Source organism: Phalangium opilio, unplaced genomic scaffold, assembly GCF_054372755.1.
Source record: "Phalangium opilio isolate 3A_F unplaced genomic scaffold, DU_Popi_V2 ptg000098l_1, whole genome shotgun sequence".
In the NCBI taxonomy this organism is placed as follows: domain Eukaryota; kingdom Metazoa; phylum Arthropoda; class Arachnida; order Opiliones; family Phalangiidae; genus Phalangium; species Phalangium opilio.
Window position 1 is genome coordinate 3,942,745 of NW_028324201.1, and position 23,223 is coordinate 3,965,967.

Genomic DNA, 23,223 nt, shown 5'->3' on the forward strand with positions numbered 1-23,223 from the left:
GATTCCCGGTATCGGAGCGAGTGCATTTGTACCGCTTTTAAAGAATAAACTTAAAGACACATTTATAGGAATAATATTTAGGGTTGTTCCAACCAGGCCGGAATGGTCTAGTGGCTAGGATATCTGGCTCTCACCCAGAAGGCCCGGGTTCGATTCCCGATATCGGAGAAGGTGCTATAAACCGCTTTTAAAGAATAAATTTAAAGACACATTTATAGGAATAATATCTAGAGTTGCTCAAACCAGTCCGATATGGTCTAGTGGCTAGGATATCTGGCTTTCACCCAAAAGGACCGGGTTCGATTCCCGGTATCGGAGACGGTGCTTTAAACCGGTTTTAAAGAATAAATTTAAAGACACATTTATAGGAATAATATTTAGGGTTGTTCCAACCAGTCCGATATGGTCTAGTGGCTAGGATATCTGGCTCTCACCCAGAAGGCCCGGGTTCGATTCCCGATATCGGAGACGGTGCTTTAAACCGCTTTTAAAGAATAAATTTAAAGACACATTTATAGGAATAATATCTAGAGTTGCTCAAACCAGTCCGATATGGTCTAGTGGCTAGGATATCTGGCTTTCACCCAGAAGGCCCGGGTTCGATTCCCGGTATCGGAGCGACTGCATTTGTACCGCTTTTGAAGAATAAACTTAAGACACATTTATAGGAATAATATTTAGGGTTGTTCCAACCAGTCCGATATGGTCTAGTGGCTAGGATATCTGGCTCTCACCCAGAAGGCCCGGGTTCGATTCCCGGTATCGGAGACGTAGCTTTAAACCGCTTTTAAAGAATAAATTGAAAGACACATTTATAGAAATAATATTTTGGGTTGTTCCAACCAGTCCGATATGGTCTAGTGGCTAGGATATCTAGCTCTCACCCAGAAGGCCCGGGTTCGATTCCCGGTATCAGAGCGAGTTCTTTTGTACCACTTTTTTAAGAATAAACTTAAAGACACATTTATAGGAATAATATTTAGGGTTTTTCCAACCAGTCCGATATGGTCTAGTGGCTAGGATATCTGGCTTTAACCCAGAAGGTCCGGGTTCGATTCCCGGTATCGGAGCGAGTGCATTTGTACCGCTTTTAAAGAATAAACTTAAAGACACATTTATAGGAATAATATTTAGGGTTGTTCCAACCAGGCCGGAATGGTCTAGTGGCTAGGATATCTGGCTCTCACCCAGAAGGCCCGGGTTCGATTCCCGATATCGGAGAAGGTGCTATAAACCGCTTTTAAAGAATAAATTTAAAGACACATTTATAGGAATAATATCTAGAGTTGCTCAAACCAGTCCGATATGGTCTAGTGGCTAGGATATCTGGCTTTCACCCAAAAGGACCGGGTTCGATTCCCGGTATCGGAGACGGTGCTTTAAACCGGTTTTAAAGAATAAATTTAAAGACACATTTATAGGAATAATATTTAGGGTTGTTCCAACCAGTCCGATATGGTCTAGTGGCTAGGATATCTGGGTTTAACCCAGAAGGCCCGGGTTCGATTCCCGATATCGGAGCGAGTGCTTTTGTACCGGTTTTGAAGAATAGACTTAAGGATATATGTTTATGAATAGAATTAAGACTTGGTTAAGGAAGTCCGATATGGTCTAGTGTCTAGGATATCTGGCTTTAACCCAGAAGGTCCGGGTTCGATTCCCGGTATCGGAGCGAGTGCATTTGTACCGGTTTTGAAGAATAGACTTAAGGATATAGGTTTATGAATAGAATTAACACTTGGTTGAGAAAGTCCGATATGGTCTAATGGGTAGGATCCTGGCTTTCACCCAGAAGGCCCAGGTTGGTTTCCCGGTATCGGAGCGAGTGCATTTGTACCGCTTTAGAAGAATAAACCTAAAGACACATTTATAGGAATAATATTTAGGGTTGTTCCAACCAGTCCGATATGGTCTAGTGGCTTGGATATCTGGCTCTCACCCAGAAGGCCCGGGTTCGATTCCCGATATCGGAGAAGGTGCTATAAACCGGTTTTAAAGAATAAATTTAAAGACACATTTATAGGAATAATATTTAGGGTTGTTCCAACCAGTCCGATATGGTCTAGTGGCTAGGATATCTGGCTCTCACCCAGAAGGCCCGGGTTCGACTCCCGGGATCGGAGACGGTGCTTTAAACCGCTTTTAAAGAATAAATTTAAAGACACATTTATTGGAATAATATCTAGGGTTTCTAAAACCAGGCCGATATGGGCTAGTGTCTAGGATATCTGGCTTTAACCCAGAAGTCCCGGGTTCGATTCCCGGTATCGGAGCGAGTGCATTTGTACCGCTTTTGAAGAATAAATTGAAAGACACATTTATAGAAATAATATTTTGGGTTGTTCCAACCAGTCCGGTATGGTCTAGTGGCTAGGATATCTAGCTCTCACCCAGAAGGCCCGGGTTCGATTCCCGGTATCGGAGCGAGTTCTTTTGTACCACTTTTTTAAGAATAAACTTAAAGACACATTTATAGGAATAATATTTAGGGTTTTTCCAACCAGTCCGATATGGTCTAGTGGCTAGGATATCTGGCTTTCACCCAGAAGGCCCGGGTTCGATTCCCGGTATCGGAGCGAGTGCATTTGTACCGGTTTTGAAGAATAGACTTAAGGATATAGATTTATGAATAGAATTAAGACTTGGTTGAGAAAGTGCGCTATGGTCTATTGGGTAGGACACCTGGCTTTCACCCAGAAGGCCCGGGTTGGATTCCCGGTATCGGAGCGAGTGCATTTGTACCGCTTTAGAAGAATAAACCTAAAGACACATTTATAGGAATAATATTTAGGGTTGTTCCAACCAGTCCGATATGGTCTAGTGGCTAGGATATCTGGCTCTCACCCAGAAGGCCCGGGTTCGATTCCCGATATCGGAGACGGTGCTTTAAACCGCTTTTAAAGAATAAATTTAAAGACACATTTATAGGAATAATATCTAGAGTTGCTCAAACCAGTCCGATATGGTCTAGTGGCTAGGATATCTGGCTTTCACCCAGAAGGCCCGGGTTCGATTCCCGGTATCGGAGCGACTGCATTTGTACCGCTTTTGAAGAATAAACTTAAGACACATTTATAGGAATAATATTTAGGGTTGTTCCAACCAGTCCGATATGGTCTAGTGGCTAGGATATCTGGCTCTCACCCAGAAGGCCCGGGTTCGATTCCCGGTATCGGAGACGTAGCTTTAAACCGCTTTTAAAGAATAAATTTAAAGACACATTTATAGGAATAATATCTAGAGTTGCTCAAACCAGTCCGATATGGTCTAGTGGCTAGGATATCTGGCTTTCACCCAGAAGGCCCGGGTTCGATTCCCGGTAACGGAGCGACTGCATTTGTACCGCTTTTGAAGAATAAACTTAAGACACATTTATAGGAATATTATTTAGGGTTGTTCCAACCAGTCCGATATGGTCTAGTGGCTAGGATATCTGGCTCTCACCCAGAAGGCCCGGGTTCGATTCCCGGTATCGGAGACGTAGCTTTAAACCGCTTTTAAAGAATAAATTTAAAGACACATTTACTGGAATTATATCTAGGGTTTCTAAACCCAGGCCGATATGGTCTAGTGTGTAGGATATCTGGCTTTAACCCAGAAGGTCCGGGATCGATTCCCGGTATCGGAGCGAGTGCATTTGTACCGCTTTTAAAGAATAAACTTAAGGACACATTTATAGGAATAATATTTAGGGTTGTTCCAACCAGGCCGGAATGGTCTAGTGGCTAGGATATCTGGCTCTCACCCAGAAGGCCCGGGTTCGATTCCCGGTATCGGAGCGAGTGATTTTGTACCGGTTTTGAAGAATAGACTTAATGATATAGGTTTATGAATAGAATTAAGACTTGGTTGAGAAAGTCCGATATGGTCTAATGGGTAGGATACCTGGCTTTCACCCAGAAGGCCCGGGTTCGATTCCCGGTATCGGAGACGGTGCTTTAAACCGCTTTTAAAGAATAAATTTAAAGACACATTTATTGGAATAATATCTAGGGTTTCTAAAACCAAGCCAATATGGTCTAGTGTCTAGGATACCTGGCTTTAACCCAGAAGGTCCGGGTTCGATTCCCGGTATCGGAGCGAGTGCATTTGTACCGCTTTAAAAGAATAAATTTAAGGACACATTTATAGGAATAATATTTAGGGTCGTTCCAACCAGGCCGGAATGGTCTACTGGCTAGGATATCTGGCTCTCACCCAGAAGGCCCGGGTTCGATTCCCGGTATCGGAGCGAGTGATTTTGTACCGGTTTTGAAGAATAGACTTAATGATATAGGTTTATGAATAGAATTAAGACTTAGTTGAGAAAGTCCGATATGGTCTATTGGGTAGGATACCTGGCTTTCACCCAGAAGGCCCGGGTTCGATTCCCGGTATCGGAGCGAGTGCATTTGTACCGCTTTAGAAGAATAAACCTAAAGACACATTTATAGGAATAATATTTAGGGTTGTTCCAACCAGTCCGATATGGTCTAGTGGCTAGGATATCTGGCTCTCACCCAGAAGGCCCGGGTTCGATTCCTGGTATCGGAGACGTAGCTTTAAACCGCTTTTAAAGAATAAATTTAAAGACACATTTATTGGAATAATATCTAGGGTTTCTAAACCCAGGCCGATATAATCTAGTGTCTAGGATATCTGGCTTTAACCCAGAAGGTCCGGGATCGATTCCCGGTATCGGAGCGAGTGCATTTGTACCGGTTTTGAAGAATAGACTTAAGGATATAGGTTTATGAATAGAATTAAGACTTGGTTGAGAAAGTCCGATATGGTCTAATGGGTAGGATACCTGGCTTTCACCCAGAAGATCCTTGTTGGATTCCCGGTATCGGAGCGAATGCATTTGTACCGCTTTAGAAGAATAAACCTAAAGACACATTTATAGGAATAATATTTAGGGTTGTTCCAACCAGTCCGATATGGTCTAGTGGCTAGGATATCTGGCTCTCACCCAGAAGGCCCGGGTTCGATTCCCGGTATCGGAGCGAGTGCTTTTGTACCGGTTTTGAAGAATAGACTTAAGGATATAGGTTTATGAATAGAATTAAGACTTGGTTGAGAAAGTCCGATATGGTCTAATGGGTAGGATACCTGGCTTTCACCCAGAAGGCCCAGGTTGGTTTCCCGGTATCGGAGCGAGTGCATTTGTACCGCTTTAGAAGAATAAACCTAAAGACACATTTATAGGAATAATATTTAGGGTTGTTCCAACCAGTCCGATATGGTCTAGTGGCTTGGATATCTGGCTCTCACCCAGAAGGCCCGGGTTCGATTCCCGATATCGGAGAAGGTGCTATAAACCGGTTTTAAAGAATAAATTTAAAGACACATTTATAGGAATAATATTTAGGGTTGTTCCAACCAGTCCGATATGGTCTAGTGGCTAGGATATCTGGCTCTCACCCAGAAGGCCCGGGTTCGACTCCCGGGATCGGAGACGGTGCTTTAAACCGCTTTTAAAGAATAAATTTAAAGACACATTTATTGGAATAATATCTAGGGTTTCTAAAACCAGGCCGATATGGTCTAGTGTCTAGGATATCTGGCTTTAACCCAGAAGTCCCGGGTTCGATTCCCGGTATCGGAGCGAGTGCATTTGTACCGCTTTTGAAGAATAAATTGAAAGACACATTTATAGGAATAATATTTTGGGTTGTTCCAACCAGTCCGATATGGTCTAGTGGCTAGGATATCTAGCTCTCACCCAGAAGGCCCGGGTTCGATTCCCGGTATCGGAGCGAGTGCATTTGTACCGCTTTAGAAGAATAAACCTAAAGACACATTTATAGGAATAATATTTAGGGTTGTTCCAACCAGTCCGATATGGTCTAGTGGCTAGGATATCTGGCTCTCACCCAGAAGGCCCGGGTTCGATTCCTGGTATCGGAGACGTAGCTTTAAACCGCTTTTAAAGAATAAATTTAAAGACACATTTATTGGAATAATATCTAGGGTTTCTAAACCCAGGCCGATATGGTCTAGTGTCTAGGATATCTGGCTTTAACCCAGAAGGTCCGGGATCGATTCCCGGTATCGGAGCGAGTGCATTTGTACCGGTTTTGAAGAATAGACTTAAGGATATAGGTTTATGAATAGAATTAAGACTTGGTTGAGAAAGTCCGATATGGTCTAATGGGTAGGATACCTGGCTTTCACCCAGAAGATCCTTGTTGGATTCCCGGTATCGGAGCGAATGCATTTGTACCGCTTTAGAAGAATAAACCTAAAGACACATTTATAGGAATAATATTTAGGGTTGTTCCAACCAGTCCGATATGGTCTAGTGGCTAGGATATCTGGCTCTCACCCAGAAGGCCCGGGTTCGATTCCCGGTATCGGAGCGAGTGCTTTTGTACCGGTTTTGAAGAATAGACTTAAGGATATAGGTTTATGAATAGAATTAAGACTTGGTTGAGAAAGTCCGATATGGTCTAATGGGTAGGATACCTGGCTTTCACCCAGAAGGCCCAGGTTGGTTTCCCGGTATCGGAGCGAGTGCATTTGTACCGCTTTAGAAGAATAAACCTAAAGACACATTTATAGGAATAATATTTAGGGTTGTTCCAACCAGTCCGATATGGTCTAGTGGCTTGGATATCTGGCTCTCACCCAGAAGGCCCGGGTTCGATTCCCGATATCGGAGAAGGTGCTATAAACCGGTTTTAAAGAATAAATTTAAAGACACATTTATAGGAATAATATTTAGGGTTGTTCCAACCAGTCCGATATGGTCTAGTGGCTAGGATATCTGGCTCTCACCCAGAAGGCCCGGGTTCGACTCCCGGGATCGGAGACGGTGCTTTAAACCGCTTTTAAAGAATAAATTTAAAGACACATTTATTGGAATAATATCTAGGGTTTCTAAAACCAGGCCGATATGGTCTAGTGTCTAGGATATCTGGCTTTAACCCAGAAGTCCCGGGTTCGATTCCCGGTATCGGAGCGAGTGCATTTGTACCGCTTTTGAAGAATAAATTGAAAGACACATTTATAGAAATAATATTTTGGGTTGTTCCAACCAGTCCGATATGGTCTAGTGGCTAGGATATCTAGCTCTCACCCAGAAGGCCCGGGTTCGATTCCTGGTATCGGAGCGAGTTCTTTTGTACCACTTTTTTAAGAATAAACTTAAAGACACATTTATAGGAATAATATTTAGGGTTTTTCCAACCAGTCCGATATGGTCTAGTGGCTAGGATATCTGGCTTTCACCCAGAAGGCCCGGGTTCGATTCCCGGTATCGGAGCGAGTGCTTTTGTACCGGTTTTGAAGAATAGACTTAAGTATATAGGTTTATGAATAGAATTAAGACTTGGTTAAGCAAGTCCGATATGGTCTAGTGGCTAGGATATCTGGCTTTCACCCAAAAGGACCGGGTTCGATTCCCGGTATCGGAGACGGTGCTTTAAACCGGTTTTAAAGAATAAATTTAAAGACACATTTATAGGAATAATATTTAGGGTTGTTCCAACCAGTCCGATATGGTCTAGTGGCTAGGATATCTGGCTCTCTCCCAGAAGGCCCGGGTTCGATTCCCGGTATCGGAGCGAGTGCATTTGTACCGGTTTTGAAGAATAGACTTAAGGATATAGGTTTATGAATAGAATTAAGACTTGGTTGAGAAAGTCCGATATGGTCTAATGGGTAGGATACCTGGCTTTCACCCAGAAGATCCGGGTTGGATTCCCGTTATCGGAGCGAGTTCATTTGTACCGCTTTAGAAGAATAAACCTAAAGACACATTTATAGGAATAATATTTAGGGTTGTTCCAACCAGTCCGATATGGTCTAGTGGCTAGGATGTCTGGCTCTCACCCAGAAGGCCCGGGTTCGATTCCCGATATCGGAGAAGGTGCTTTAAACCGGTTTTAAAGAATAAATTTAAAGACACATTTATTGGAATAATATCTAGGGTTTCTAAAACCAGGCCGGTATGGTCTAGTGTCTAGGATATCTGGGTTTAACCCAGAAGGCACGGGTTCGATTCCCGATATCGGAGCGAGTGCTTTTGTACCGGTTTTGAAGAATAGACTTAAGGATATATGTTTATGAATAGAATTAAGACTTGGTTAAGGAAGTCCGATATGGTCTAGTGTCTAGGATATCTGGCTTTAACCCAGAAGGTCTGGGTTCGATTCCCGGTATCGGAGCCAGAGCATTTGTACCGGTTTTGAAGAATAGACTTAAGGATATACGTTTATAAATAGAATTAAGACTTGGTTGAGAAAGTCCGATATGGTCTAATGGGTAGGATACCTGGCTTTCACCCAGAAGGCCCAGGTTGGTTTCCCGGTATCGGAGCGAGTGCATTTGTACCGCTTTAGAAGAATAAACCTAAAGACACATTTATAGGAATAATATTTAGGGTTGTTCCAACCAGTCCGATATGGTCTAGTGGCTAGGATATCTGGCTCTCACCCAGAAGGCCCGGGTTCGACTCCCGGGATCGGAGACGGTGCTTTAAACCGCTTTTGAAGAATAAACCTAAAGACACATTTATAGGAATAATATTTAGGGTTGTTCCAACCAGTCCGATATGGTCTAGTGGCTAGGATATCTGGCTTTAACCCAGAAGTCCCGGGTTCGATTCCCGGTATCGGAGCGAGTGCATTTGTACCGCTTTTGAAGAATAAATTGAAAGACACATTTATAGAAATAATATTTTGGGTTGTTCCAACCAGTCCGATATGGTCTAGTGGCTAGGATATCTAGCTCTCACCCAGAAGGCCCGGGTTCGATTCCTGGTATCGGAGCGAGTTCTTTTGTACCACTTTTTTAAGAATAAACTTAAAGACACATTTATAGGAATAATATTTAGGGTTTTTCCAACCAGTCCGATATGGTCTAGTGGCTAGGATATCTGGCTTTCACCCAGAAGGCCCGGGTTCGATTCCCGGTATCGGAGCGAGTGCTTTTGTACCGGTTTTGAAGAATAGACTTAAGTATATAGGTTTATGAATAGAATTAAGACTTGGTTAAGCAAGTCCGATATGGTCTAGTGGGTAGGATAACTGGCTTTCACCCAGAAGGCTCGGGTTCGATTCCCGGTATCGGAGCGAGTGCATTTGTACCGCTTTAGAACAATAAACCTACAGACACATTTATAGGAATAATATTTAGGGTTGTTCCAACCAGTCCGATATGGTCTAGTGGCTAGGATATCTAGCTCTCACCCAGAAGGCCCGGGATCGATTCCCGGTATCGGAGCGAGTTCTTTTGTATCACTTTTAAAGAATAAACTTAAAGACACATTTATAGGAATAATATTTAGGGTTGTTCCAACCAGTCCGATATGGTCTAGTGGCTAGGATATCTGGCTCTCACCCAGAAGGCCCGGGTTCGATTCCCGATATCGGAGACGGTGCTTTAAACCGCTTTTAAAGAATAAATTTAAAGACACATTTATAGGAATAATATCTAGAGTTGCTCAAACCAGTCCGATATGGTCTAGTGGCTAGGATATCTGGCTTTCACCCAGAAGGCCCGGGTTCGATTCCCGGTATCGGAGCGACTGCATTTGTACCGCTTTTGAAGAATAAACTTAAGACACATTTATAGGAATAATATTTAGGGTTGTTCCAACCAGTCCGATATGGTCTAGTGGCTAGGATATCTGGCTCTCACCCAGAAGGCCCGGGTTCGATTCCCGGTATCGGAGACGTAGCTTTAAACCGCTTTTAAAGAATAAATTGAAAGACACATTTATAGAAATAATATTTTGGGTTGTTCCAACCAGTCCGATATGGTCTAGTGGCTAGGATATCTAGCTCTCACCCAGAAGGCCCGGGTTCGATTCCCGGTATCAGAGCGAGTTCTTTTGTACCACTTTTTTAAGAATAAACTTAAAGACACATTTATAGGAATAATATTTAGGGTTTTTCCAACCAGTCCGATATGGTCTAGTGGCTAGGATATCTGGCTTTAACCCAGAAGGTCCGGGTTCGATTCCCGGTATCGGAGCGAGTGCATTTGTACCGCTTTTAAAGAATAAACTTAAAGACACATTTATAGGAATAATATTTAGGGTTGTTCCAACCAGGCCGGAATGGTCTAGTGGCTAGGATATCTGGCTCTCACCCAGAAGGCCCGGGTTCGATTCCCGATATCGGAGAAGGTGCTATAAACCGCTTTTAAAGAATAAATTTAAAGACACATTTATAGGAATAATATCTAGAGTTGCTCAAACCAGTCCGATATGGTCTAGTGGCTAGGATATCTGGCTTTCACCCAAAAGGACCGGGTTCGATTCCCGGTATCGGAGACGGTGCTTTAAACCGGTTTTAAAGAATAAATTTAAAGACACATTTATAGGAATAATATTTAGGGTTGTTCCAACCAGTCCGATATGGTCTAGTGGCTAGGATATCTGGCTCTCACCCAGAAGGCCCGGGTTCGATTCCCGATATCGGAGACGGTGCTTTAAACCGCTTTTAAAGAATAAATTTAAAGACACATTTATAGGAATAATATCTAGAGTTGCTCAAACCAGTCCGATATGGTCTAGTGGCTAGGATATCTGGCTTTCACCCAGAAGGCCCGGGTTCGATTCCCGGTATCGGAGCGACTGCATTTGTACCGCTTTTGAAGAATAAACTTAAGACACATTTATAGGAATAATATTTAGGGTTGTTCCAACCAGTCCGATATGGTCTAGTGGCTAGGATATCTGGCTCTCACCCAGAAGGCCCGGGTTCGATTCCCGGTATCGGAGACGTAGCTTTAAACCGCTTTTAAAGAATAAATTGAAAGACACATTTATAGAAATAATATTTTGGGTTGTTCCAACCAGTCCGATATGGTCTAGTGGCTAGGATATCTAGCTCTCACCCAGAAGGCCCGGGTTCGATTCCCGGTATCAGAGCGAGTTCTTTTGTACCACTTTTTTAAGAATAAACTTAAAGACACATTTATAGGAATAATATTTAGGGTTTTTCCAACCAGTCCGATATGGTCTAGTGGCTAGGATATCTGGCTTTAACCCAGAAGGTCCGGGTTCGATTCCCGGTATCGGAGCGAGTGCATTTGTACCGCTTTTAAAGAATAAACTTAAAGACACATTTATAGGAATAATATTTAGGGTTGTTCCAACCAGGCCGGAATGGTCTAGTGGCTAGGATATCTGGCTCTCACCCAGAAGGCCCGGGTTCGATTCCCGATATCGGAGAAGGTGCTATAAACCGCTTTTAAAGAATAAATTTAAAGACACATTTATAGGAATAATATCTAGAGTTGCTCAAACCAGTCCGATATGGTCTAGTGGCTAGGATATCTGGCTTTCACCCAAAAGGACCGGGTTCGATTCCCGGTATCGGAGACGGTGCTTTAAACCGGTTTTAAAGAATAAATTTAAAGACACATTTATAGGAATAATATTTAGGGTTGTTCCAACCAGTCCGATATGGTCTAGTGGCTAGGATATCTGGGTTTAACCCAGAAGGCCCGGGTTCGATTCCCGATATCGGAGCGAGTGCTTTTGTACCGGTTTTGAAGAATAGACTTAAGGATATATGTTTATGAATAGAATTAAGACTTGGTTAAGGAAGTCCGATATGGTCTAGTGTCTAGGATATCTGGCTTTAACCCAGAAGGTCCGGGTTCGATTCCCGGTATCGGAGCGAGTGCATTTGTACCGGTTTTGAAGAATAGACTTAAGGATATAGGTTTATGAATAGAATTAACACTTGGTTGAGAAAGTCCGATATGGTCTAATGGGTAGGATCCTGGCTTTCACCCAGAAGGCCCAGGTTGGTTTCCCGGTATCGGAGCGAGTGCATTTGTACCGCTTTAGAAGAATAAACCTAAAGACACATTTATAGGAATAATATTTAGGGTTGTTCCAACCAGTCCGATATGGTCTAGTGGCTTGGATATCTGGCTCTCACCCAGAAGGCCCGGGTTCGATTCCCGATATCGGAGAAGGTGCTATAAACCGGTTTTAAAGAATAAATTTAAAGACACATTTATAGGAATAATATTTAGGGTTGTTCCAACCAGTCCGATATGGTCTAGTGGCTAGGATATCTGGCTCTCACCCAGAAGGCCCGGGTTCGACTCCCGGGATCGGAGACGGTGCTTTAAACCGCTTTTAAAGAATAAATTTAAAGACACATTTATTGGAATAATATCTAGGGTTTCTAAAACCAGGCCGATATGGTCTAGTGTCTAGGATATCTGGCTTTAACCCAGAAGTCCCGGGTTCGATTCCCGGTATCGGAGCGAGTGCATTTGTACCGCTTTTGAAGAATAAATTGAAAGACACATTTATAGAAATAATATTTTGGGTTGTTCCAACCAGTCCGGTATGGTCTAGTGGCTAGGATATCTAGCTCTCACCCAGAAGGCCCGGGTTCGATTCCCGGTATCGGAGCGAGTTCTTTTGTACCACTTTTTTAAGAATAAACTTAAAGACACATTTATAGGAATAATATTTAGGGTTTTTCCAACCAGTCCGATATGGTCTAGTGGCTAGGATATCTGGCTTTCACCCAGAAGGCCCGGGTTCGATTCCCGGTATCGGAGCGAGTGCATTTGTACCGGTTTTGAAGAATAGACTTAAGGATATAGATTTATGAATAGAATTAAGACTTGGTTGAGAAAGTGCGCTATGGTCTATTGGGTAGGACACCTGGCTTTCACCCAGAAGGCCCGGGTTGGATTCCCGGTATCGGAGCGAGTGCATTTGTACCGCTTTAGAAGAATAAACCTAAAGACACATTTATAGGAATAATATTTAGGGTTGTTCCAACCAGTCCGATATGGTCTAGTGGCTAGGATATCTGGCTCTCACCCAGAAGGCCCGGGTTCGATTCCCGATATCGGAGACGGTGCTTTAAACCGCTTTTAAAGAATAAATTTAAAGACACATTTATAGGAATAATATCTAGAGTTGCTCAAACCAGTCCGATATGGTCTAGTGGCTAGGATATCTGGCTTTCACCCAGAAGGCCCGGGTTCGATTCCCGGTATCGGAGCGACTGCATTTGTACCGCTTTTGAAGAATAAACTTAAGACACATTTATAGGAATAATATTTAGGGTTGTTCCAACCAGTCCGATATGGTCTAGTGGCTAGGATATCTGGCTCTCACCCAGAAGGCCCGGGTTCGATTCCCGGTATCGGAGACGTAGCTTTAAACCGCTTTTAAAGAATAAATTTAAAGACACATTTATAGGAATAATATCTAGAGTTGCTCAAACCAGTCCGATATGGTCTAGTGGCTAGGATATCTGGCTTTCACCCAGAAGGCCCGGGTTCGATTCCCGGTAACGGAGCGACTGCATTTGTACCGCTTTTGAAGAATAAACTTAAGACACATTTATAGGAATATTATTTAGGGTTGTTCCAACCAGTCCGATATGGTCTAGTGGCTAGGATATCTGGCTCTCACCCAGAAGGCCCGGGTTCGATTCCCGGTATCGGAGACGTAGCTTTAAACCGCTTTTAAAGAATAAATTTAAAGACACATTTACTGGAATTATATCTAGGGTTTCTAAACCCAGGCCGATATGGTCTAGTGTGTAGGATATCTGGCTTTAACCCAGAAGGTCCGGGATCGATTCCCGGTATCGGAGCGAGTGCATTTGTACCGCTTTTAAAGAATAAACTTAAGGACACATTTATAGGAATAATATTTAGGGTTGTTCCAACCAGGCCGGAATGGTCTAGTGGCTAGGATATCTGGCTCTCACCCAGAAGGCCCGGGTTCGATTCCCGGTATCGGAGCGAGTGATTTTGTACCGGTTTTGAAGAATAGACTTAATGATATAGGTTTATGAATAGAATTAAGACTTGGTTGAGAAAGTCCGATATGGTCTAATGGGTAGGATACCTGGCTTTCACCCAGAAGGCCCGGGTTCGATTCCCGGTATCGGAGACGGTGCTTTAAACCGCTTTTAAAGAATAAATTTAAAGACACATTTATTGGAATAATATCTAGGGTTTCTAAAACCAAGCCAATATGGTCTAGTGTCTAGGATACCTGGCTTTAACCCAGAAGGTCCGGGTTCGATTCCCGGTATCGGAGCGAGTGCATTTGTACCGCTTTAAAAGAATAAATTTAAGGACACATTTATAGGAATAATATTTAGGGTCGTTCCAACCAGGCCGGAATGGTCTACTGGCTAGGATATCTGGCTCTCACCCAGAAGGCCCGGGTTCGATTCCCGGTATCGGAGCGAGTGATTTTGTACCGGTTTTGAAGAATAGACTTAATGATATAGGTTTATGAATAGAATTAAGACTTAGTTGAGAAAGTCCGATATGGTCTATTGGGTAGGATACCTGGCTTTCACCCAGAAGGCCCGGGTTCGATTCCCGGTATCGGAGCGAGTGCATTTGTACCGCTTTAGAAGAATAAACCTAAAGACACATTTATAGGAATAATATTTAGGGTTGTTCCAACCAGTCCGATATGGTCTAGTGGCTAGGATATCTGGCTCTCACCCAGAAGGCCCGGGTTCGATTCCTGGTATCGGAGACGTAGCTTTAAACCGCTTTTAAAGAATAAATTTAAAGACACATTTATTGGAATAATATCTAGGGTTTCTAAACCCAGGCCGATATAATCTAGTGTCTAGGATATCTGGCTTTAACCCAGAAGGTCCGGGATCGATTCCCGGTATCGGAGCGAGTGCATTTGTACCGGTTTTGAAGAATAGACTTAAGGATATAGGTTTATGAATAGAATTAAGACTTGGTTGAGAAAGTCCGATATGGTCTAATGGGTAGGATACCTGGCTTTCACCCAGAAGATCCTTGTTGGATTCCCGGTATCGGAGCGAATGCATTTGTACCGCTTTAGAAGAATAAACCTAAAGACACATTTATAGGAATAATATTTAGGGTTGTTCCAACCAGTCCGATATGGTCTAGTGGCTAGGATATCTGGCTCTCACCCAGAAGGCCCGGGTTCGATTCCCGGTATCGGAGCGAGTGCTTTTGTACCGGTTTTGAAGAATAGACTTAAGGATATAGGTTTATGAATAGAATTAAGACTTGGTTGAGAAAGTCCGATATGGTCTAATGGGTAGGATACCTGGCTTTCACCCAGAAGGCCCAGGTTGGTTTCCCGGTATCGGAGCGAGTGCATTTGTACCGCTTTAGAAGAATAAACCTAAAGACACATTTATAGGAATAATATTTAGGGTTGTTCCAACCAGTCCGATATGGTCTAGTGGCTTGGATATCTGGCTCTCACCCAGAAGGCCCGGGTTCGATTCCCGATATCGGAGAAGGTGCTATAAACCGGTTTTAAAGAATAAATTTAAAGACACATTTATAGGAATAATATTTAGGGTTGTTCCAACCAGTCCGATATGGTCTAGTGGCTAGGATATCTGGCTCTCACCCAGAAGGCCCGGGTTCGACTCCCGGGATCGGAGACGGTGCTTTAAACCGCTTTTAAAGAATAAATTTAAAGACACATTTATTGGAATAATATCTAGGGTTTCTAAAACCAGGCCGATATGGTCTAGTGTCTAGGATATCTGGCTTTAACCCAGAAGTCCCGGGTTCGATTCCCGGTATCGGAGCGAGTGCATTTGTACCGCTTTTGAAGAATAAATTGAAAGACACATTTATAGGAATAATATTTTGGGTTGTTCCAACCAGTCCGATATGGTCTAGTGGCTAGGATATCTAGCTCTCACCCAGAAGGCCCGGGTTCGATTCCCGGTATCGGAGCGAGTGCATTTGTACCGCTTTAGAAGAATAAACCTAAAGACACATTTATAGGAATAATATTTAGGGTTGTTCCAACCAGTCCGATATGGTCTAGTGGCTAGGATATCTGGCTCTCACCCAGAAGGCCCGGGTTCGATTCCTGGTATCGGAGACGTAGCTTTAAACCGCTTTTAAAGAATAAATTTAAAGACACATTTATTGGAATAATATCTAGGGTTTCTAAACCCAGGCCGATATGGTCTAGTGTCTAGGATATCTGGCTTTAACCCAGAAGGTCCGGGATCGATTCCCGGTATCGGAGCGAGTGCATTTGTACCGGTTTTGAAGAATAGACTTAAGGATATAGGTTTATGAATAGAATTAAGACTTGGTTGAGAAAGTCCGATATGGTCTAATGGGTAGGATACCTGGCTTTCACCCAGAAGATCCTTGTTGGCTTCCCGGTATCGGAGCGAATGCATTTGTACCGCTTTAGAAGAATAAACCTAAAGACACATTTATAGGAATAATATTTAGGGTTGTTCCAACCAGTCCGATATGGTCTAGTGGCTAGGATATCTGGCTCTCACCCAGAAGGCCCGGGTTCGATTCCCGGTATCGGAGCGAGTGCTTTTGTACCGGTTTTGAAGAATAGACTTAAGGATATAGGTTTATGAATAGAATTAAGACTTGGTTGAGAAAGTCCGATATGGTCTAATGGGTAGGATACCTGGCTTTCACCCAGAAGGCCCAGGTTGGTTTCCCGGTATCGGAGCGAGTGCATTTGTACCGCTTTAGAAGAATAAACCTAAAGACACATTTATAGGAATAATATTTAGGGTTGTTCCAACCAGTCCGATATGGTCTAGTGGCTTGGATATCTGGCTCTCACCCAGAAGGCCCGGGTTCGATTCCCGATATCGGAGAAGGTGCTATAAACCGGTTTTAAAGAATAAATTTAAAGACACATTTATAGGAATAATATTTAGGGTTGTTCCAACCAGTCCGATATGGTCTAGTGGCTAGGATATCTGGCTCTCACCCAGAAGGCCCGGGATCGGAGACGGTGCTTTAAACCGCTTTTAAAGAATAAATTTAAAGACACATTTATTGGAATAATATCTAGGGTTTCTAAAACCAGGCCGATATGGTCTAGTGTCTAGGATATCTGGCTTTAACCCAGAAGTCCCGGGTTCGATTCCCGGTATCGGAGCGAGTGCATTTGTACCGCTTTTGAAGAATAAATTGAAAGACACATTTATAGGAATAATATTTTGGGTTGTTCCAACCAGTCCGATATGGTCTAGTGGCTAGGATATCTAGCTCTCACCCAGAAGGCCCGGGTTCGATTCCCGGTATCGGAGCGAGTTCTTTTGTACCACTTTTTTAAGAATAAACTTAAAGACATATTTATAGGAATAATATTTAGGGTTTTTCCAACCAGTCCGATATGGTCTAGTGGCTAGGATATCTGGCTTTCGCCCAGAAGGCCCGGGTTCGATTCCCGGTATCGGAGCGAGTGCTTTTGTACCGGTTTTGAAGAATAGACTTAAGGATATAGGTTTATGAATAGAATTAAGACTTGGTTGAGAAAGTCCGATATGGTCTATTGGGTAGGATACCTGGCTTTCACCCAGAAGGCCCGGGTTCGATTCCCGGTATCGGAGCGAGTGCATTTGTACCGGTTTTGAAGAATAGACTTAAGGATATAGATTTATGAATAGAATTAAGACTTGGTTGAGAAAGTCCGCTATGGTCTAATGGGTAGGACACCTGGCTTTCACCCAGAAGGCCCGGGTTGGGTTCCCGGTATCGGAGCGAGTGCATTTGTACCGCTTTAGAAGAATAAACCTAAAGACACATTTATAGGAATAATTTTTAGGGTTGTTCCAACCAGTCCGATATGGTATAGTGGCTTGGATATCTGGCTCTCACCCAGAAGGCCCGGGTTCGATTCCCGATACCGGAGAAGGTGCTATAAACCGCTTTTAAAGAATAAATTTAAAGACACATTTATAGGAATAATATCTAGAGTTGCTCAAACCAGTCCGACATGGTCTAGTGGCTAGGATATCTGGCTTTCACCCAGAAGGCCCGGGTTCGATTCCCGGTATCGGAGACGGTGCTTTAAACCGCTTTTAAAGAATAAATTAAAAGACACATTTATTGGAATACTATCTAGTGTTCCTAAAACCAGGCCGATATGGTCTAGTGTCTAGGATATCTGGCTTTAACCCAGAAGGCCCGGGTTCGATTCCCGGTATCGGAGCGAGTGCATTTGTACCCCTTTTGAAGAATAAATTTAAAGACACATTTATAGGAATAATATGTAGGGTTGTTCCAACCAGTCCGATATGGTCTAGTGGCTAGGATATCTAGCTCTCACCCAGAAGGCCCGGGTTCGATTCCCGGTATCGGGGCGAGTTTTTTTGTACCACTTTTAAAGAATAAACTTAAAGACACATTTATAGGAATAATATTTAGGGTTTTTCCAACCAGTCCGATATGGTCTAGTGGCTAGGATATCTGGCTTTCGCCCAGAAGGCCCGGGTTCGATTCCCGGTATCGGAGCGAGTGCTTTTGTACCGGTTTTGAAGAATAGACTTAAGGATATAGGTTTATGAATAGAATTAAGACTTGGTTGAGAAAGTCCGATATGGTCTATTGGGTAGGATACCTGGCTTTCACCCAGAAGGCCCGGGTTCGATTCCCGGTATCGGAGCGAGTGCATTTGTACCGGTTTTGAAGAATAGACTTAAGGATATAGATTTATGAATAGAATTAAGACTTGGTTGAGAAAGTCCGCTATGGTCTAATGGGTAGGACACCTGGCTTTCACCCAGAAGGCCCGGGTTGGGTTCCCGGTATCGGAGCGAGTGCATTTGTACCGCTTTAGAAGAATAAACCTAAAGACACATTTATAGGAATAATTTTTAGGGTTGTTCCAACCAGTCCGATATGGTATAGTGGCTTGGATATCTGGCTCTCACCCAGAAGGCCCGGGTTCGATTCCCGATACCGGAGAAGGTGCTATAAACCGCTTTTAAAGAATAAATTTAAAGACACATTTATAGGAATAATATCTAGAGTTGCTCAAACCAGTCCGACATGGTCTAGTGGCTAGGATATCTGGCTTTCACCCAGAAGGCCCGGGTTCGATTCCCGGTATCGGAGACGGTGCTTTAAACCGCTTTTAAAGAATAAATTTAAAGACACATTTATTGGAATACTATCTAGTGTTCCTAAAACCAGGCCGATATGGTCTAGTGTCTAGGATATCTGGCTTTAACCCAGAAGGCCCGGGTTCGATTCCCGGTATCGGAGCGAGTGCATTTGTACCCCTTTTGAAGAATAAATTTAAAGACACATTTATAGGAATAATATGTAGGGTTGTTCCAACCAGTCCGATATGGTCTAGTGGCTAGGATATCTAGCTCTCACCCAGAAGGCCCGGGTTCGATTCCCGGTATCGGAGCGAGTTTTTTTGTACCACTTTTAAAGAATAAACTTAAAGACACATTTATAGGAATAATATTTAGGGTTGTTCCAACCAGTCCAATATGGTCTAGTGGCTAGGATATCTGGCTTTCACCCAGAAGGCCCGGGTTCGATTCCCGGTATCGGAGCGAGTGCTTTTGTACCGGTTTTGAAGAATAGACTTAAGTATATAGGTTTAAGAATAGAATTAAGACTTGGTTAAGCAAGTCCGATACGGTCTAGTGGGTAGGATACCTGGCTTTCACCCAGAAGGCCCGGGATCGATTCCCGGTATCGGAGCGAGTGCATTTGTACCGCTTTAGAAGAATAAACCTAAAGACACATTTATAGGAATAATATTTAGGGTTGTTCCAACCAGTCCGATATGGTCTAGTGGCTTGGATATCTGGCTCTCACCCAGAAGGCCCGGGTTCGATTCCCGATATCGTAGAAGGTGCTATAAACCGCTTTTAAAGAATAAATTTAAAGACACATTTATATTAATAATATCTAGAGTTGCTCATACCAGTCCGATATGGTCTAGTGGCTAGGATATCTGGCTTTCACCCAGAAGGCCCGGGTTCGATTCCCGGTATCGGAGACGGTGCGTTAAACCGCTTTTAAAGAATACATTTAAAGACACATTTATTGGAATACTATCTAGGGTTTCTAAAACCAGGCCGATATGGTCTAGTGTCTAGGATATCTGGCTTTAACCCAGAAGGCCCGGGTTCGATTCCCGGTATCGGAGCGAGTGCATTTGTACCGCTTTTGAAGAATAAATTTAAAGACACATTTATAGGAATAATATTTAGGGTTGTTCCAACCAGTCCGATATGGTCTAGTGGCTAGGGTATCTAGCTCTCACCCAGAAGGCCCGGGTTCGATTCCCGGTATCGGAGCGAGTGCATTTGTACCGCTTTTGAAGAATAAACCTAAAGACACATTTATAGGAATAATATTAAGGGTTGTTCCAACCAGTCCGATATGGTCTAGTGGCTTGGATATCTGGCTCTCACCCAGAAGGCCCGGGTTCGATTCCCGATATCGGAGAAGGTGCTATAAACCGCTTTTAAAGAATAAATTTAAAGACACATTTATAGGAATAATATCTAGAGTTGCTCAAACCAGTCCGATATGGTCTAGTGGCTAGGATATCTGGCTTTCACCCAGAAGGCCCGGGTTCGATTCCCGGTATCGGAGACGGTGCTTTAAACCGCTTTTAAAGAATAAATTTAAAGACACATTTATTGGAATACTATCTAGGGTTCCTACAACCAGGCCGATATGGTCTAGTGTCTAGGATATCTGGCTTTAACCCAGAAGGCCCGGGTTCGATTCCCGGTATCGGAGCGAGTGCATTTGTACCCCTTTTGAAGAATAAATTTAAAGACACATTTATAGGAATAATATTTAGGGTTGTTCCAACCAGTCCGAAATGGTCTAGTGGCTACGATATCTGGCTCTCACCCAGAAGGCCCGGGTTCGATTCCCGATATCGGAGACGGTGCTTTAAACCGCTTTTAAAGAATAAATTTAAAGACACATTTATAGGAATAATATCTAGAGTTGCTCAAACCAGTCCGATATGGTCTAGTGGCTAGGATATCTGGCTTTCACCCAGAAGGCCCGGGTTCGATTCCCGGTAACGGAGCGACTGCATTTGTACCGCTTTTGAAGAATAAACTTAAAGACACATTTATAGGAATAATATTTAGGGTTGCTCCAACCAGTCCGATATGGTCTAGTGGCTAGGATATCTGGCTCTCACCCAGAAGGCCCGGGTTCGATTCCCGATATCGGAGACGGTGCTTTAAACCGCTTTTAAAGAATAAATTTAAAGACACATTTATAGGAATAATATTTAGGGTTGATCCAACCAGGCCGGAATGGTCTAGTGGCTAGGATATCTGGATCTCACCCAGAAGGCCCGGGTTCGATTCCCGGTATCGGAGCGAGTGCTTTTGTACCGGTTTTGAAGAATAGACTTAAGGATATAGGTTTATGAATAGAATTAAGACATGGTTGAGAAAGTCCGATATGGTCTAATGGGAAGGATACCTGGCTTTCACCCAGAAGTCCCAGGTTGGATTCCCGGTATCGGAGCGAGTGCATTTGTACCGCTTTAGAAGAATAAACCTAAAGACACATTTATAGGAATAATATGTAGGGTTGTTCCAACCAGTCCGATATGGTCTAGTGGCTAGGATATCTGGCTCTCACCCAAAAGGCCCGGGTTCGATTCCCGGTATCGGAGACGGTGCTTTAAACCGCTTTTAAAGAATAAATTTAAAGACACATTTATTGGAATAATATCTAGGGTTTCTAAAACCAGGCCGATATGGTCTAGTGTCTAGGATATCTGGCTTTAACCCAGAAGGCCCGGGTTCGATTCCCGGTATCGGAGCGAGTGCATTTGTACCGCTTTTGAAGAATAAATTTAAAGACACATTTATAGGAATAATATTTAGGGTTGTTCCAACCAGTCCGATATGGTCTAGTGGCTAGGATATCTAGCTCTCACCCAGAAGGCCCGGGTTCGATTCCCGGTATCGGAGCGAGTTATTTTGTACCACTTTTAAAGAATAAACTTAAAGACACATTTATAGGAATAATATTTAGGGATTTTCCAACCAGTCCGATATGGTCTAGTGGCTTGGATATCTGGCTCTCACCCAGAAGGCCCGGGTTCGATTCCCGATATCGTAGAAGGTGCTATAAACCGCTTTTAAAGAATAAATTTAAAGACACATTTATATTAATAATATCTAGAGTTGCTCATACCAGTCCGATATGGTCTAGTGGCTAGGATATCTGGCTTTCACCCAGAAGGCCCGGGTTCGATTCCCGGTATCGGAGACGGTGCGTTAAACCGCTTTTAAAGAATACATTTAAAGACACATTTATTGGAATACTATCTAGGGTTTCTAAAACCAGGCCGATATGGTCTAGTGTCTAGGATATCTGGCTTTAACCCAGAAGGCCCGGGTTCGATTCCCGGTATCGGAGCGAGTGCATTTGTACCGCTTTTGAAGAATAAATTTAAAGACACATTTATAGGAATAATATTTAGGGTTGTTCCAACCAGTCCGATATGGTCTAGTGGCTAGGATATCTAGCTCTCACCCAGAAGGCCCGGGTTCGATTCCCGGTATCGGAGCGAGTGCATTTGTACCGCTTTTGAAGAATAAACCTAAAGACACATTTATAGGAATAATATTAAGGGTTGTTCCAACCAGTCCGATATGGTCTAGTGGCTTGGATATCTGGCTCTCACCCAGAAGGCCCGGGTTCGATTCCCGATATCGGAGAAGGTGCTATAAACCGCTTTTAAAGAATAAATTTAAAGACACATTTATAGGAATAATATCTAGAGTTGCTCAAACCAGTCCGATATGGTCTAGTGGCTAGGATATCTGGCTTTCACCCAGAAGGCCCGGGTTCGATTCCCGGTATCGGAGACGGTGCTTTAAACCGCTTTTAAAGAATAAATTTAAAGACACTTTTATTGGAATACTATCTAGGGTTCCTACAACCAGGCCGATATGGTCTAGTGTCTAGGATATCTGGCTTTAACCCAGAAGGCCCGGGTTCGATTCCCGGTATCGGAGCGAGTGCATTTGTACCCCTTTTGAAGAATAAATTTAAAGACACATTTATAGGAATAATATTTAGGGTTGTTCCAACCAGTCCGAAATGGTCTAGTGGCTACGATATCTGGCTCTCACCCAGAAGGCCCGGGTTCGATTCCCGATATCGGAGACGGTGCTTTAAACCGCTTTCAAAGAATAAATTTAAAGACACATTTATAGGAATAATATCTAGAGTTGCTCAAACCAGTCCGATATGGTCTAGTGGCTAGGATATCTGGCTTTCACCCAGAAGGCCCGGGTTCGATTCCCGGTAACGGAGCGACTGCATTTGTACCGCTTTTGAAGAATAAACTTAAAGACACATTTATAGGAATAATATTTAGGGTTGCTCCAACCAGTCCGATATGGTCTAGTGGCTAGGATATCTGGCTCTCACCCAGAAGGCCCGGGTTCGATTCCCGATATCGGAGACGGTGCTTTAAACCGCTTTTAA

At 43.2% G+C, this 23,223-nt stretch overlaps 81 non-coding genes across 81 annotated transcripts; all 81 read left to right on the forward strand.

Moving 5' to 3' along the window:
• The first annotated feature begins 396 nt into the window (after window positions 1-396).
• TRNAE-CUC (transfer RNA glutamic acid (anticodon CUC)) lies at window positions 397-468 on the forward strand. The gene has a single exon. It is a non-coding gene; the product is annotated as a tRNA-Glu (tRNA).
• A 78-nt stretch (window positions 469-546) lies between these two features.
• TRNAE-UUC (transfer RNA glutamic acid (anticodon UUC)) lies at window positions 547-618 on the forward strand. Its single transcript has one exon. It is a non-coding gene; the product is annotated as a tRNA-Glu (tRNA).
• Window positions 619-696: 78 nt separating this feature from the next.
• TRNAE-CUC (transfer RNA glutamic acid (anticodon CUC)) lies at window positions 697-768 on the forward strand. Its single transcript has one exon. It is a non-coding gene; the product is annotated as a tRNA-Glu (tRNA).
• A 78-nt stretch (window positions 769-846) lies between these two features.
• TRNAE-CUC (transfer RNA glutamic acid (anticodon CUC)) lies at window positions 847-918 on the forward strand. Its single transcript has one exon. It is a non-coding gene; the product is annotated as a tRNA-Glu (tRNA).
• Window positions 919-1,901: 983 nt separating this feature from the next.
• Window positions 1,902-1,973, forward strand: TRNAE-CUC (transfer RNA glutamic acid (anticodon CUC)). The gene has a single exon. It is a non-coding gene; the product is annotated as a tRNA-Glu (tRNA).
• A 78-nt stretch (window positions 1,974-2,051) lies between these two features.
• Window positions 2,052-2,123, forward strand: TRNAE-CUC (transfer RNA glutamic acid (anticodon CUC)). The gene has a single exon. It is a non-coding gene; the product is annotated as a tRNA-Glu (tRNA).
• Window positions 2,124-2,352: 229 nt separating this feature from the next.
• On the forward strand, window positions 2,353-2,424 carry TRNAE-CUC (transfer RNA glutamic acid (anticodon CUC)). Its single transcript has one exon. It is a non-coding gene; the product is annotated as a tRNA-Glu (tRNA).
• An 80-nt stretch (window positions 2,425-2,504) lies between these two features.
• Window positions 2,505-2,576, forward strand: TRNAE-UUC (transfer RNA glutamic acid (anticodon UUC)). Its single transcript has one exon. It is a non-coding gene; the product is annotated as a tRNA-Glu (tRNA).
• Window positions 2,577-2,806: 230 nt separating this feature from the next.
• TRNAE-CUC (transfer RNA glutamic acid (anticodon CUC)) lies at window positions 2,807-2,878 on the forward strand. The gene has a single exon. It is a non-coding gene; the product is annotated as a tRNA-Glu (tRNA).
• Window positions 2,879-2,956: 78 nt separating this feature from the next.
• On the forward strand, window positions 2,957-3,028 carry TRNAE-UUC (transfer RNA glutamic acid (anticodon UUC)). The gene has a single exon. It is a non-coding gene; the product is annotated as a tRNA-Glu (tRNA).
• Window positions 3,029-3,106: 78 nt separating this feature from the next.
• Window positions 3,107-3,178, forward strand: TRNAE-CUC (transfer RNA glutamic acid (anticodon CUC)). The gene has a single exon. It is a non-coding gene; the product is annotated as a tRNA-Glu (tRNA).
• A 78-nt stretch (window positions 3,179-3,256) lies between these two features.
• On the forward strand, window positions 3,257-3,328 carry TRNAE-UUC (transfer RNA glutamic acid (anticodon UUC)). Its single transcript has one exon. It is a non-coding gene; the product is annotated as a tRNA-Glu (tRNA).
• Window positions 3,329-3,406: 78 nt separating this feature from the next.
• Window positions 3,407-3,478, forward strand: TRNAE-CUC (transfer RNA glutamic acid (anticodon CUC)). The gene has a single exon. It is a non-coding gene; the product is annotated as a tRNA-Glu (tRNA).
• Window positions 3,479-3,707: 229 nt separating this feature from the next.
• On the forward strand, window positions 3,708-3,781 carry TRNAE-CUC (transfer RNA glutamic acid (anticodon CUC)). The gene has a single exon. It is a non-coding gene; the product is annotated as a tRNA-Glu (tRNA).
• A 77-nt stretch (window positions 3,782-3,858) lies between these two features.
• On the forward strand, window positions 3,859-3,930 carry TRNAE-UUC (transfer RNA glutamic acid (anticodon UUC)). The gene has a single exon. It is a non-coding gene; the product is annotated as a tRNA-Glu (tRNA).
• A 531-nt stretch (window positions 3,931-4,461) lies between these two features.
• TRNAE-CUC (transfer RNA glutamic acid (anticodon CUC)) lies at window positions 4,462-4,533 on the forward strand. Its single transcript has one exon. It is a non-coding gene; the product is annotated as a tRNA-Glu (tRNA).
• A 380-nt stretch (window positions 4,534-4,913) lies between these two features.
• Window positions 4,914-4,985, forward strand: TRNAE-CUC (transfer RNA glutamic acid (anticodon CUC)). The gene has a single exon. It is a non-coding gene; the product is annotated as a tRNA-Glu (tRNA).
• Window positions 4,986-5,215: 230 nt separating this feature from the next.
• On the forward strand, window positions 5,216-5,287 carry TRNAE-CUC (transfer RNA glutamic acid (anticodon CUC)). The gene has a single exon. It is a non-coding gene; the product is annotated as a tRNA-Glu (tRNA).
• A 78-nt stretch (window positions 5,288-5,365) lies between these two features.
• Window positions 5,366-5,437, forward strand: TRNAE-CUC (transfer RNA glutamic acid (anticodon CUC)). The gene has a single exon. It is a non-coding gene; the product is annotated as a tRNA-Glu (tRNA).
• A 229-nt stretch (window positions 5,438-5,666) lies between these two features.
• TRNAE-CUC (transfer RNA glutamic acid (anticodon CUC)) lies at window positions 5,667-5,738 on the forward strand. Its single transcript has one exon. It is a non-coding gene; the product is annotated as a tRNA-Glu (tRNA).
• A 79-nt stretch (window positions 5,739-5,817) lies between these two features.
• Window positions 5,818-5,889, forward strand: TRNAE-CUC (transfer RNA glutamic acid (anticodon CUC)). Its single transcript has one exon. It is a non-coding gene; the product is annotated as a tRNA-Glu (tRNA).
• A 380-nt stretch (window positions 5,890-6,269) lies between these two features.
• On the forward strand, window positions 6,270-6,341 carry TRNAE-CUC (transfer RNA glutamic acid (anticodon CUC)). Its single transcript has one exon. It is a non-coding gene; the product is annotated as a tRNA-Glu (tRNA).
• A 230-nt stretch (window positions 6,342-6,571) lies between these two features.
• TRNAE-CUC (transfer RNA glutamic acid (anticodon CUC)) lies at window positions 6,572-6,643 on the forward strand. The gene has a single exon. It is a non-coding gene; the product is annotated as a tRNA-Glu (tRNA).
• A 78-nt stretch (window positions 6,644-6,721) lies between these two features.
• Window positions 6,722-6,793, forward strand: TRNAE-CUC (transfer RNA glutamic acid (anticodon CUC)). Its single transcript has one exon. It is a non-coding gene; the product is annotated as a tRNA-Glu (tRNA).
• A 229-nt stretch (window positions 6,794-7,022) lies between these two features.
• Window positions 7,023-7,094, forward strand: TRNAE-CUC (transfer RNA glutamic acid (anticodon CUC)). Its single transcript has one exon. It is a non-coding gene; the product is annotated as a tRNA-Glu (tRNA).
• An 80-nt stretch (window positions 7,095-7,174) lies between these two features.
• TRNAE-UUC (transfer RNA glutamic acid (anticodon UUC)) lies at window positions 7,175-7,246 on the forward strand. Its single transcript has one exon. It is a non-coding gene; the product is annotated as a tRNA-Glu (tRNA).
• A 229-nt stretch (window positions 7,247-7,475) lies between these two features.
• TRNAE-CUC (transfer RNA glutamic acid (anticodon CUC)) lies at window positions 7,476-7,547 on the forward strand. Its single transcript has one exon. It is a non-coding gene; the product is annotated as a tRNA-Glu (tRNA).
• A 230-nt stretch (window positions 7,548-7,777) lies between these two features.
• TRNAE-CUC (transfer RNA glutamic acid (anticodon CUC)) lies at window positions 7,778-7,849 on the forward strand. The gene has a single exon. It is a non-coding gene; the product is annotated as a tRNA-Glu (tRNA).
• Window positions 7,850-8,380: 531 nt separating this feature from the next.
• TRNAE-CUC (transfer RNA glutamic acid (anticodon CUC)) lies at window positions 8,381-8,452 on the forward strand. Its single transcript has one exon. It is a non-coding gene; the product is annotated as a tRNA-Glu (tRNA).
• A 229-nt stretch (window positions 8,453-8,681) lies between these two features.
• TRNAE-CUC (transfer RNA glutamic acid (anticodon CUC)) lies at window positions 8,682-8,753 on the forward strand. The gene has a single exon. It is a non-coding gene; the product is annotated as a tRNA-Glu (tRNA).
• Window positions 8,754-8,833: 80 nt separating this feature from the next.
• TRNAE-UUC (transfer RNA glutamic acid (anticodon UUC)) lies at window positions 8,834-8,905 on the forward strand. The gene has a single exon. It is a non-coding gene; the product is annotated as a tRNA-Glu (tRNA).
• A 230-nt stretch (window positions 8,906-9,135) lies between these two features.
• On the forward strand, window positions 9,136-9,207 carry TRNAE-CUC (transfer RNA glutamic acid (anticodon CUC)). Its single transcript has one exon. It is a non-coding gene; the product is annotated as a tRNA-Glu (tRNA).
• A 79-nt stretch (window positions 9,208-9,286) lies between these two features.
• On the forward strand, window positions 9,287-9,358 carry TRNAE-CUC (transfer RNA glutamic acid (anticodon CUC)). Its single transcript has one exon. It is a non-coding gene; the product is annotated as a tRNA-Glu (tRNA).
• A 78-nt stretch (window positions 9,359-9,436) lies between these two features.
• Window positions 9,437-9,508, forward strand: TRNAE-UUC (transfer RNA glutamic acid (anticodon UUC)). Its single transcript has one exon. It is a non-coding gene; the product is annotated as a tRNA-Glu (tRNA).
• Window positions 9,509-9,586: 78 nt separating this feature from the next.
• TRNAE-CUC (transfer RNA glutamic acid (anticodon CUC)) lies at window positions 9,587-9,658 on the forward strand. Its single transcript has one exon. It is a non-coding gene; the product is annotated as a tRNA-Glu (tRNA).
• A 78-nt stretch (window positions 9,659-9,736) lies between these two features.
• On the forward strand, window positions 9,737-9,808 carry TRNAE-CUC (transfer RNA glutamic acid (anticodon CUC)). Its single transcript has one exon. It is a non-coding gene; the product is annotated as a tRNA-Glu (tRNA).
• A 531-nt stretch (window positions 9,809-10,339) lies between these two features.
• TRNAE-CUC (transfer RNA glutamic acid (anticodon CUC)) lies at window positions 10,340-10,411 on the forward strand. Its single transcript has one exon. It is a non-coding gene; the product is annotated as a tRNA-Glu (tRNA).
• A 78-nt stretch (window positions 10,412-10,489) lies between these two features.
• TRNAE-UUC (transfer RNA glutamic acid (anticodon UUC)) lies at window positions 10,490-10,561 on the forward strand. Its single transcript has one exon. It is a non-coding gene; the product is annotated as a tRNA-Glu (tRNA).
• A 78-nt stretch (window positions 10,562-10,639) lies between these two features.
• On the forward strand, window positions 10,640-10,711 carry TRNAE-CUC (transfer RNA glutamic acid (anticodon CUC)). The gene has a single exon. It is a non-coding gene; the product is annotated as a tRNA-Glu (tRNA).
• A 78-nt stretch (window positions 10,712-10,789) lies between these two features.
• Window positions 10,790-10,861, forward strand: TRNAE-CUC (transfer RNA glutamic acid (anticodon CUC)). The gene has a single exon. It is a non-coding gene; the product is annotated as a tRNA-Glu (tRNA).
• A 983-nt stretch (window positions 10,862-11,844) lies between these two features.
• Window positions 11,845-11,916, forward strand: TRNAE-CUC (transfer RNA glutamic acid (anticodon CUC)). The gene has a single exon. It is a non-coding gene; the product is annotated as a tRNA-Glu (tRNA).
• A 78-nt stretch (window positions 11,917-11,994) lies between these two features.
• On the forward strand, window positions 11,995-12,066 carry TRNAE-CUC (transfer RNA glutamic acid (anticodon CUC)). The gene has a single exon. It is a non-coding gene; the product is annotated as a tRNA-Glu (tRNA).
• A 229-nt stretch (window positions 12,067-12,295) lies between these two features.
• On the forward strand, window positions 12,296-12,367 carry TRNAE-CUC (transfer RNA glutamic acid (anticodon CUC)). The gene has a single exon. It is a non-coding gene; the product is annotated as a tRNA-Glu (tRNA).
• Window positions 12,368-12,447: 80 nt separating this feature from the next.
• On the forward strand, window positions 12,448-12,519 carry TRNAE-UUC (transfer RNA glutamic acid (anticodon UUC)). Its single transcript has one exon. It is a non-coding gene; the product is annotated as a tRNA-Glu (tRNA).
• Window positions 12,520-12,749: 230 nt separating this feature from the next.
• TRNAE-CUC (transfer RNA glutamic acid (anticodon CUC)) lies at window positions 12,750-12,821 on the forward strand. The gene has a single exon. It is a non-coding gene; the product is annotated as a tRNA-Glu (tRNA).
• A 78-nt stretch (window positions 12,822-12,899) lies between these two features.
• On the forward strand, window positions 12,900-12,971 carry TRNAE-UUC (transfer RNA glutamic acid (anticodon UUC)). The gene has a single exon. It is a non-coding gene; the product is annotated as a tRNA-Glu (tRNA).
• Window positions 12,972-13,049: 78 nt separating this feature from the next.
• TRNAE-CUC (transfer RNA glutamic acid (anticodon CUC)) lies at window positions 13,050-13,121 on the forward strand. Its single transcript has one exon. It is a non-coding gene; the product is annotated as a tRNA-Glu (tRNA).
• Window positions 13,122-13,199: 78 nt separating this feature from the next.
• Window positions 13,200-13,271, forward strand: TRNAE-UUC (transfer RNA glutamic acid (anticodon UUC)). Its single transcript has one exon. It is a non-coding gene; the product is annotated as a tRNA-Glu (tRNA).
• A 78-nt stretch (window positions 13,272-13,349) lies between these two features.
• Window positions 13,350-13,421, forward strand: TRNAE-CUC (transfer RNA glutamic acid (anticodon CUC)). Its single transcript has one exon. It is a non-coding gene; the product is annotated as a tRNA-Glu (tRNA).
• Window positions 13,422-13,650: 229 nt separating this feature from the next.
• On the forward strand, window positions 13,651-13,724 carry TRNAE-CUC (transfer RNA glutamic acid (anticodon CUC)). The gene has a single exon. It is a non-coding gene; the product is annotated as a tRNA-Glu (tRNA).
• A 77-nt stretch (window positions 13,725-13,801) lies between these two features.
• TRNAE-UUC (transfer RNA glutamic acid (anticodon UUC)) lies at window positions 13,802-13,873 on the forward strand. Its single transcript has one exon. It is a non-coding gene; the product is annotated as a tRNA-Glu (tRNA).
• A 531-nt stretch (window positions 13,874-14,404) lies between these two features.
• On the forward strand, window positions 14,405-14,476 carry TRNAE-CUC (transfer RNA glutamic acid (anticodon CUC)). The gene has a single exon. It is a non-coding gene; the product is annotated as a tRNA-Glu (tRNA).
• A 380-nt stretch (window positions 14,477-14,856) lies between these two features.
• Window positions 14,857-14,928, forward strand: TRNAE-CUC (transfer RNA glutamic acid (anticodon CUC)). The gene has a single exon. It is a non-coding gene; the product is annotated as a tRNA-Glu (tRNA).
• Window positions 14,929-15,158: 230 nt separating this feature from the next.
• TRNAE-CUC (transfer RNA glutamic acid (anticodon CUC)) lies at window positions 15,159-15,230 on the forward strand. Its single transcript has one exon. It is a non-coding gene; the product is annotated as a tRNA-Glu (tRNA).
• Window positions 15,231-15,308: 78 nt separating this feature from the next.
• TRNAE-CUC (transfer RNA glutamic acid (anticodon CUC)) lies at window positions 15,309-15,380 on the forward strand. Its single transcript has one exon. It is a non-coding gene; the product is annotated as a tRNA-Glu (tRNA).
• Window positions 15,381-15,609: 229 nt separating this feature from the next.
• Window positions 15,610-15,681, forward strand: TRNAE-CUC (transfer RNA glutamic acid (anticodon CUC)). The gene has a single exon. It is a non-coding gene; the product is annotated as a tRNA-Glu (tRNA).
• Window positions 15,682-15,760: 79 nt separating this feature from the next.
• On the forward strand, window positions 15,761-15,832 carry TRNAE-CUC (transfer RNA glutamic acid (anticodon CUC)). The gene has a single exon. It is a non-coding gene; the product is annotated as a tRNA-Glu (tRNA).
• A 380-nt stretch (window positions 15,833-16,212) lies between these two features.
• Window positions 16,213-16,284, forward strand: TRNAE-CUC (transfer RNA glutamic acid (anticodon CUC)). The gene has a single exon. It is a non-coding gene; the product is annotated as a tRNA-Glu (tRNA).
• Window positions 16,285-16,514: 230 nt separating this feature from the next.
• Window positions 16,515-16,586, forward strand: TRNAE-CUC (transfer RNA glutamic acid (anticodon CUC)). Its single transcript has one exon. It is a non-coding gene; the product is annotated as a tRNA-Glu (tRNA).
• A 366-nt stretch (window positions 16,587-16,952) lies between these two features.
• Window positions 16,953-17,024, forward strand: TRNAE-CUC (transfer RNA glutamic acid (anticodon CUC)). Its single transcript has one exon. It is a non-coding gene; the product is annotated as a tRNA-Glu (tRNA).
• An 80-nt stretch (window positions 17,025-17,104) lies between these two features.
• TRNAE-UUC (transfer RNA glutamic acid (anticodon UUC)) lies at window positions 17,105-17,176 on the forward strand. Its single transcript has one exon. It is a non-coding gene; the product is annotated as a tRNA-Glu (tRNA).
• A 531-nt stretch (window positions 17,177-17,707) lies between these two features.
• Window positions 17,708-17,779, forward strand: TRNAE-UUC (transfer RNA glutamic acid (anticodon UUC)). Its single transcript has one exon. It is a non-coding gene; the product is annotated as a tRNA-Glu (tRNA).
• Window positions 17,780-18,008: 229 nt separating this feature from the next.
• TRNAE-CUC (transfer RNA glutamic acid (anticodon CUC)) lies at window positions 18,009-18,080 on the forward strand. The gene has a single exon. It is a non-coding gene; the product is annotated as a tRNA-Glu (tRNA).
• Window positions 18,081-18,159: 79 nt separating this feature from the next.
• Window positions 18,160-18,231, forward strand: TRNAE-UUC (transfer RNA glutamic acid (anticodon UUC)). Its single transcript has one exon. It is a non-coding gene; the product is annotated as a tRNA-Glu (tRNA).
• A 531-nt stretch (window positions 18,232-18,762) lies between these two features.
• TRNAE-UUC (transfer RNA glutamic acid (anticodon UUC)) lies at window positions 18,763-18,834 on the forward strand. Its single transcript has one exon. It is a non-coding gene; the product is annotated as a tRNA-Glu (tRNA).
• Window positions 18,835-19,063: 229 nt separating this feature from the next.
• TRNAE-CUC (transfer RNA glutamic acid (anticodon CUC)) lies at window positions 19,064-19,135 on the forward strand. The gene has a single exon. It is a non-coding gene; the product is annotated as a tRNA-Glu (tRNA).
• Window positions 19,136-19,214: 79 nt separating this feature from the next.
• TRNAE-UUC (transfer RNA glutamic acid (anticodon UUC)) lies at window positions 19,215-19,286 on the forward strand. The gene has a single exon. It is a non-coding gene; the product is annotated as a tRNA-Glu (tRNA).
• Window positions 19,287-19,666: 380 nt separating this feature from the next.
• TRNAE-UUC (transfer RNA glutamic acid (anticodon UUC)) lies at window positions 19,667-19,738 on the forward strand. Its single transcript has one exon. It is a non-coding gene; the product is annotated as a tRNA-Glu (tRNA).
• A 229-nt stretch (window positions 19,739-19,967) lies between these two features.
• On the forward strand, window positions 19,968-20,039 carry TRNAE-CUC (transfer RNA glutamic acid (anticodon CUC)). Its single transcript has one exon. It is a non-coding gene; the product is annotated as a tRNA-Glu (tRNA).
• A 79-nt stretch (window positions 20,040-20,118) lies between these two features.
• On the forward strand, window positions 20,119-20,190 carry TRNAE-CUC (transfer RNA glutamic acid (anticodon CUC)). The gene has a single exon. It is a non-coding gene; the product is annotated as a tRNA-Glu (tRNA).
• A 78-nt stretch (window positions 20,191-20,268) lies between these two features.
• Window positions 20,269-20,340, forward strand: TRNAE-UUC (transfer RNA glutamic acid (anticodon UUC)). Its single transcript has one exon. It is a non-coding gene; the product is annotated as a tRNA-Glu (tRNA).
• A 379-nt stretch (window positions 20,341-20,719) lies between these two features.
• TRNAE-UUC (transfer RNA glutamic acid (anticodon UUC)) lies at window positions 20,720-20,791 on the forward strand. The gene has a single exon. It is a non-coding gene; the product is annotated as a tRNA-Glu (tRNA).
• A 79-nt stretch (window positions 20,792-20,870) lies between these two features.
• On the forward strand, window positions 20,871-20,942 carry TRNAE-CUC (transfer RNA glutamic acid (anticodon CUC)). Its single transcript has one exon. It is a non-coding gene; the product is annotated as a tRNA-Glu (tRNA).
• A 380-nt stretch (window positions 20,943-21,322) lies between these two features.
• TRNAE-CUC (transfer RNA glutamic acid (anticodon CUC)) lies at window positions 21,323-21,394 on the forward strand. The gene has a single exon. It is a non-coding gene; the product is annotated as a tRNA-Glu (tRNA).
• Window positions 21,395-21,623: 229 nt separating this feature from the next.
• Window positions 21,624-21,695, forward strand: TRNAE-CUC (transfer RNA glutamic acid (anticodon CUC)). The gene has a single exon. It is a non-coding gene; the product is annotated as a tRNA-Glu (tRNA).
• A 229-nt stretch (window positions 21,696-21,924) lies between these two features.
• On the forward strand, window positions 21,925-21,996 carry TRNAE-UUC (transfer RNA glutamic acid (anticodon UUC)). Its single transcript has one exon. It is a non-coding gene; the product is annotated as a tRNA-Glu (tRNA).
• Window positions 21,997-22,225: 229 nt separating this feature from the next.
• Window positions 22,226-22,297, forward strand: TRNAE-CUC (transfer RNA glutamic acid (anticodon CUC)). Its single transcript has one exon. It is a non-coding gene; the product is annotated as a tRNA-Glu (tRNA).
• A 79-nt stretch (window positions 22,298-22,376) lies between these two features.
• On the forward strand, window positions 22,377-22,448 carry TRNAE-CUC (transfer RNA glutamic acid (anticodon CUC)). Its single transcript has one exon. It is a non-coding gene; the product is annotated as a tRNA-Glu (tRNA).
• Window positions 22,449-22,526: 78 nt separating this feature from the next.
• Window positions 22,527-22,598, forward strand: TRNAE-UUC (transfer RNA glutamic acid (anticodon UUC)). Its single transcript has one exon. It is a non-coding gene; the product is annotated as a tRNA-Glu (tRNA).
• A 379-nt stretch (window positions 22,599-22,977) lies between these two features.
• TRNAE-UUC (transfer RNA glutamic acid (anticodon UUC)) lies at window positions 22,978-23,049 on the forward strand. Its single transcript has one exon. It is a non-coding gene; the product is annotated as a tRNA-Glu (tRNA).
• A 79-nt stretch (window positions 23,050-23,128) lies between these two features.
• Window positions 23,129-23,200, forward strand: TRNAE-CUC (transfer RNA glutamic acid (anticodon CUC)). The gene has a single exon. It is a non-coding gene; the product is annotated as a tRNA-Glu (tRNA).
• Window positions 23,201-23,223: the final 23 nt, after the last annotated feature.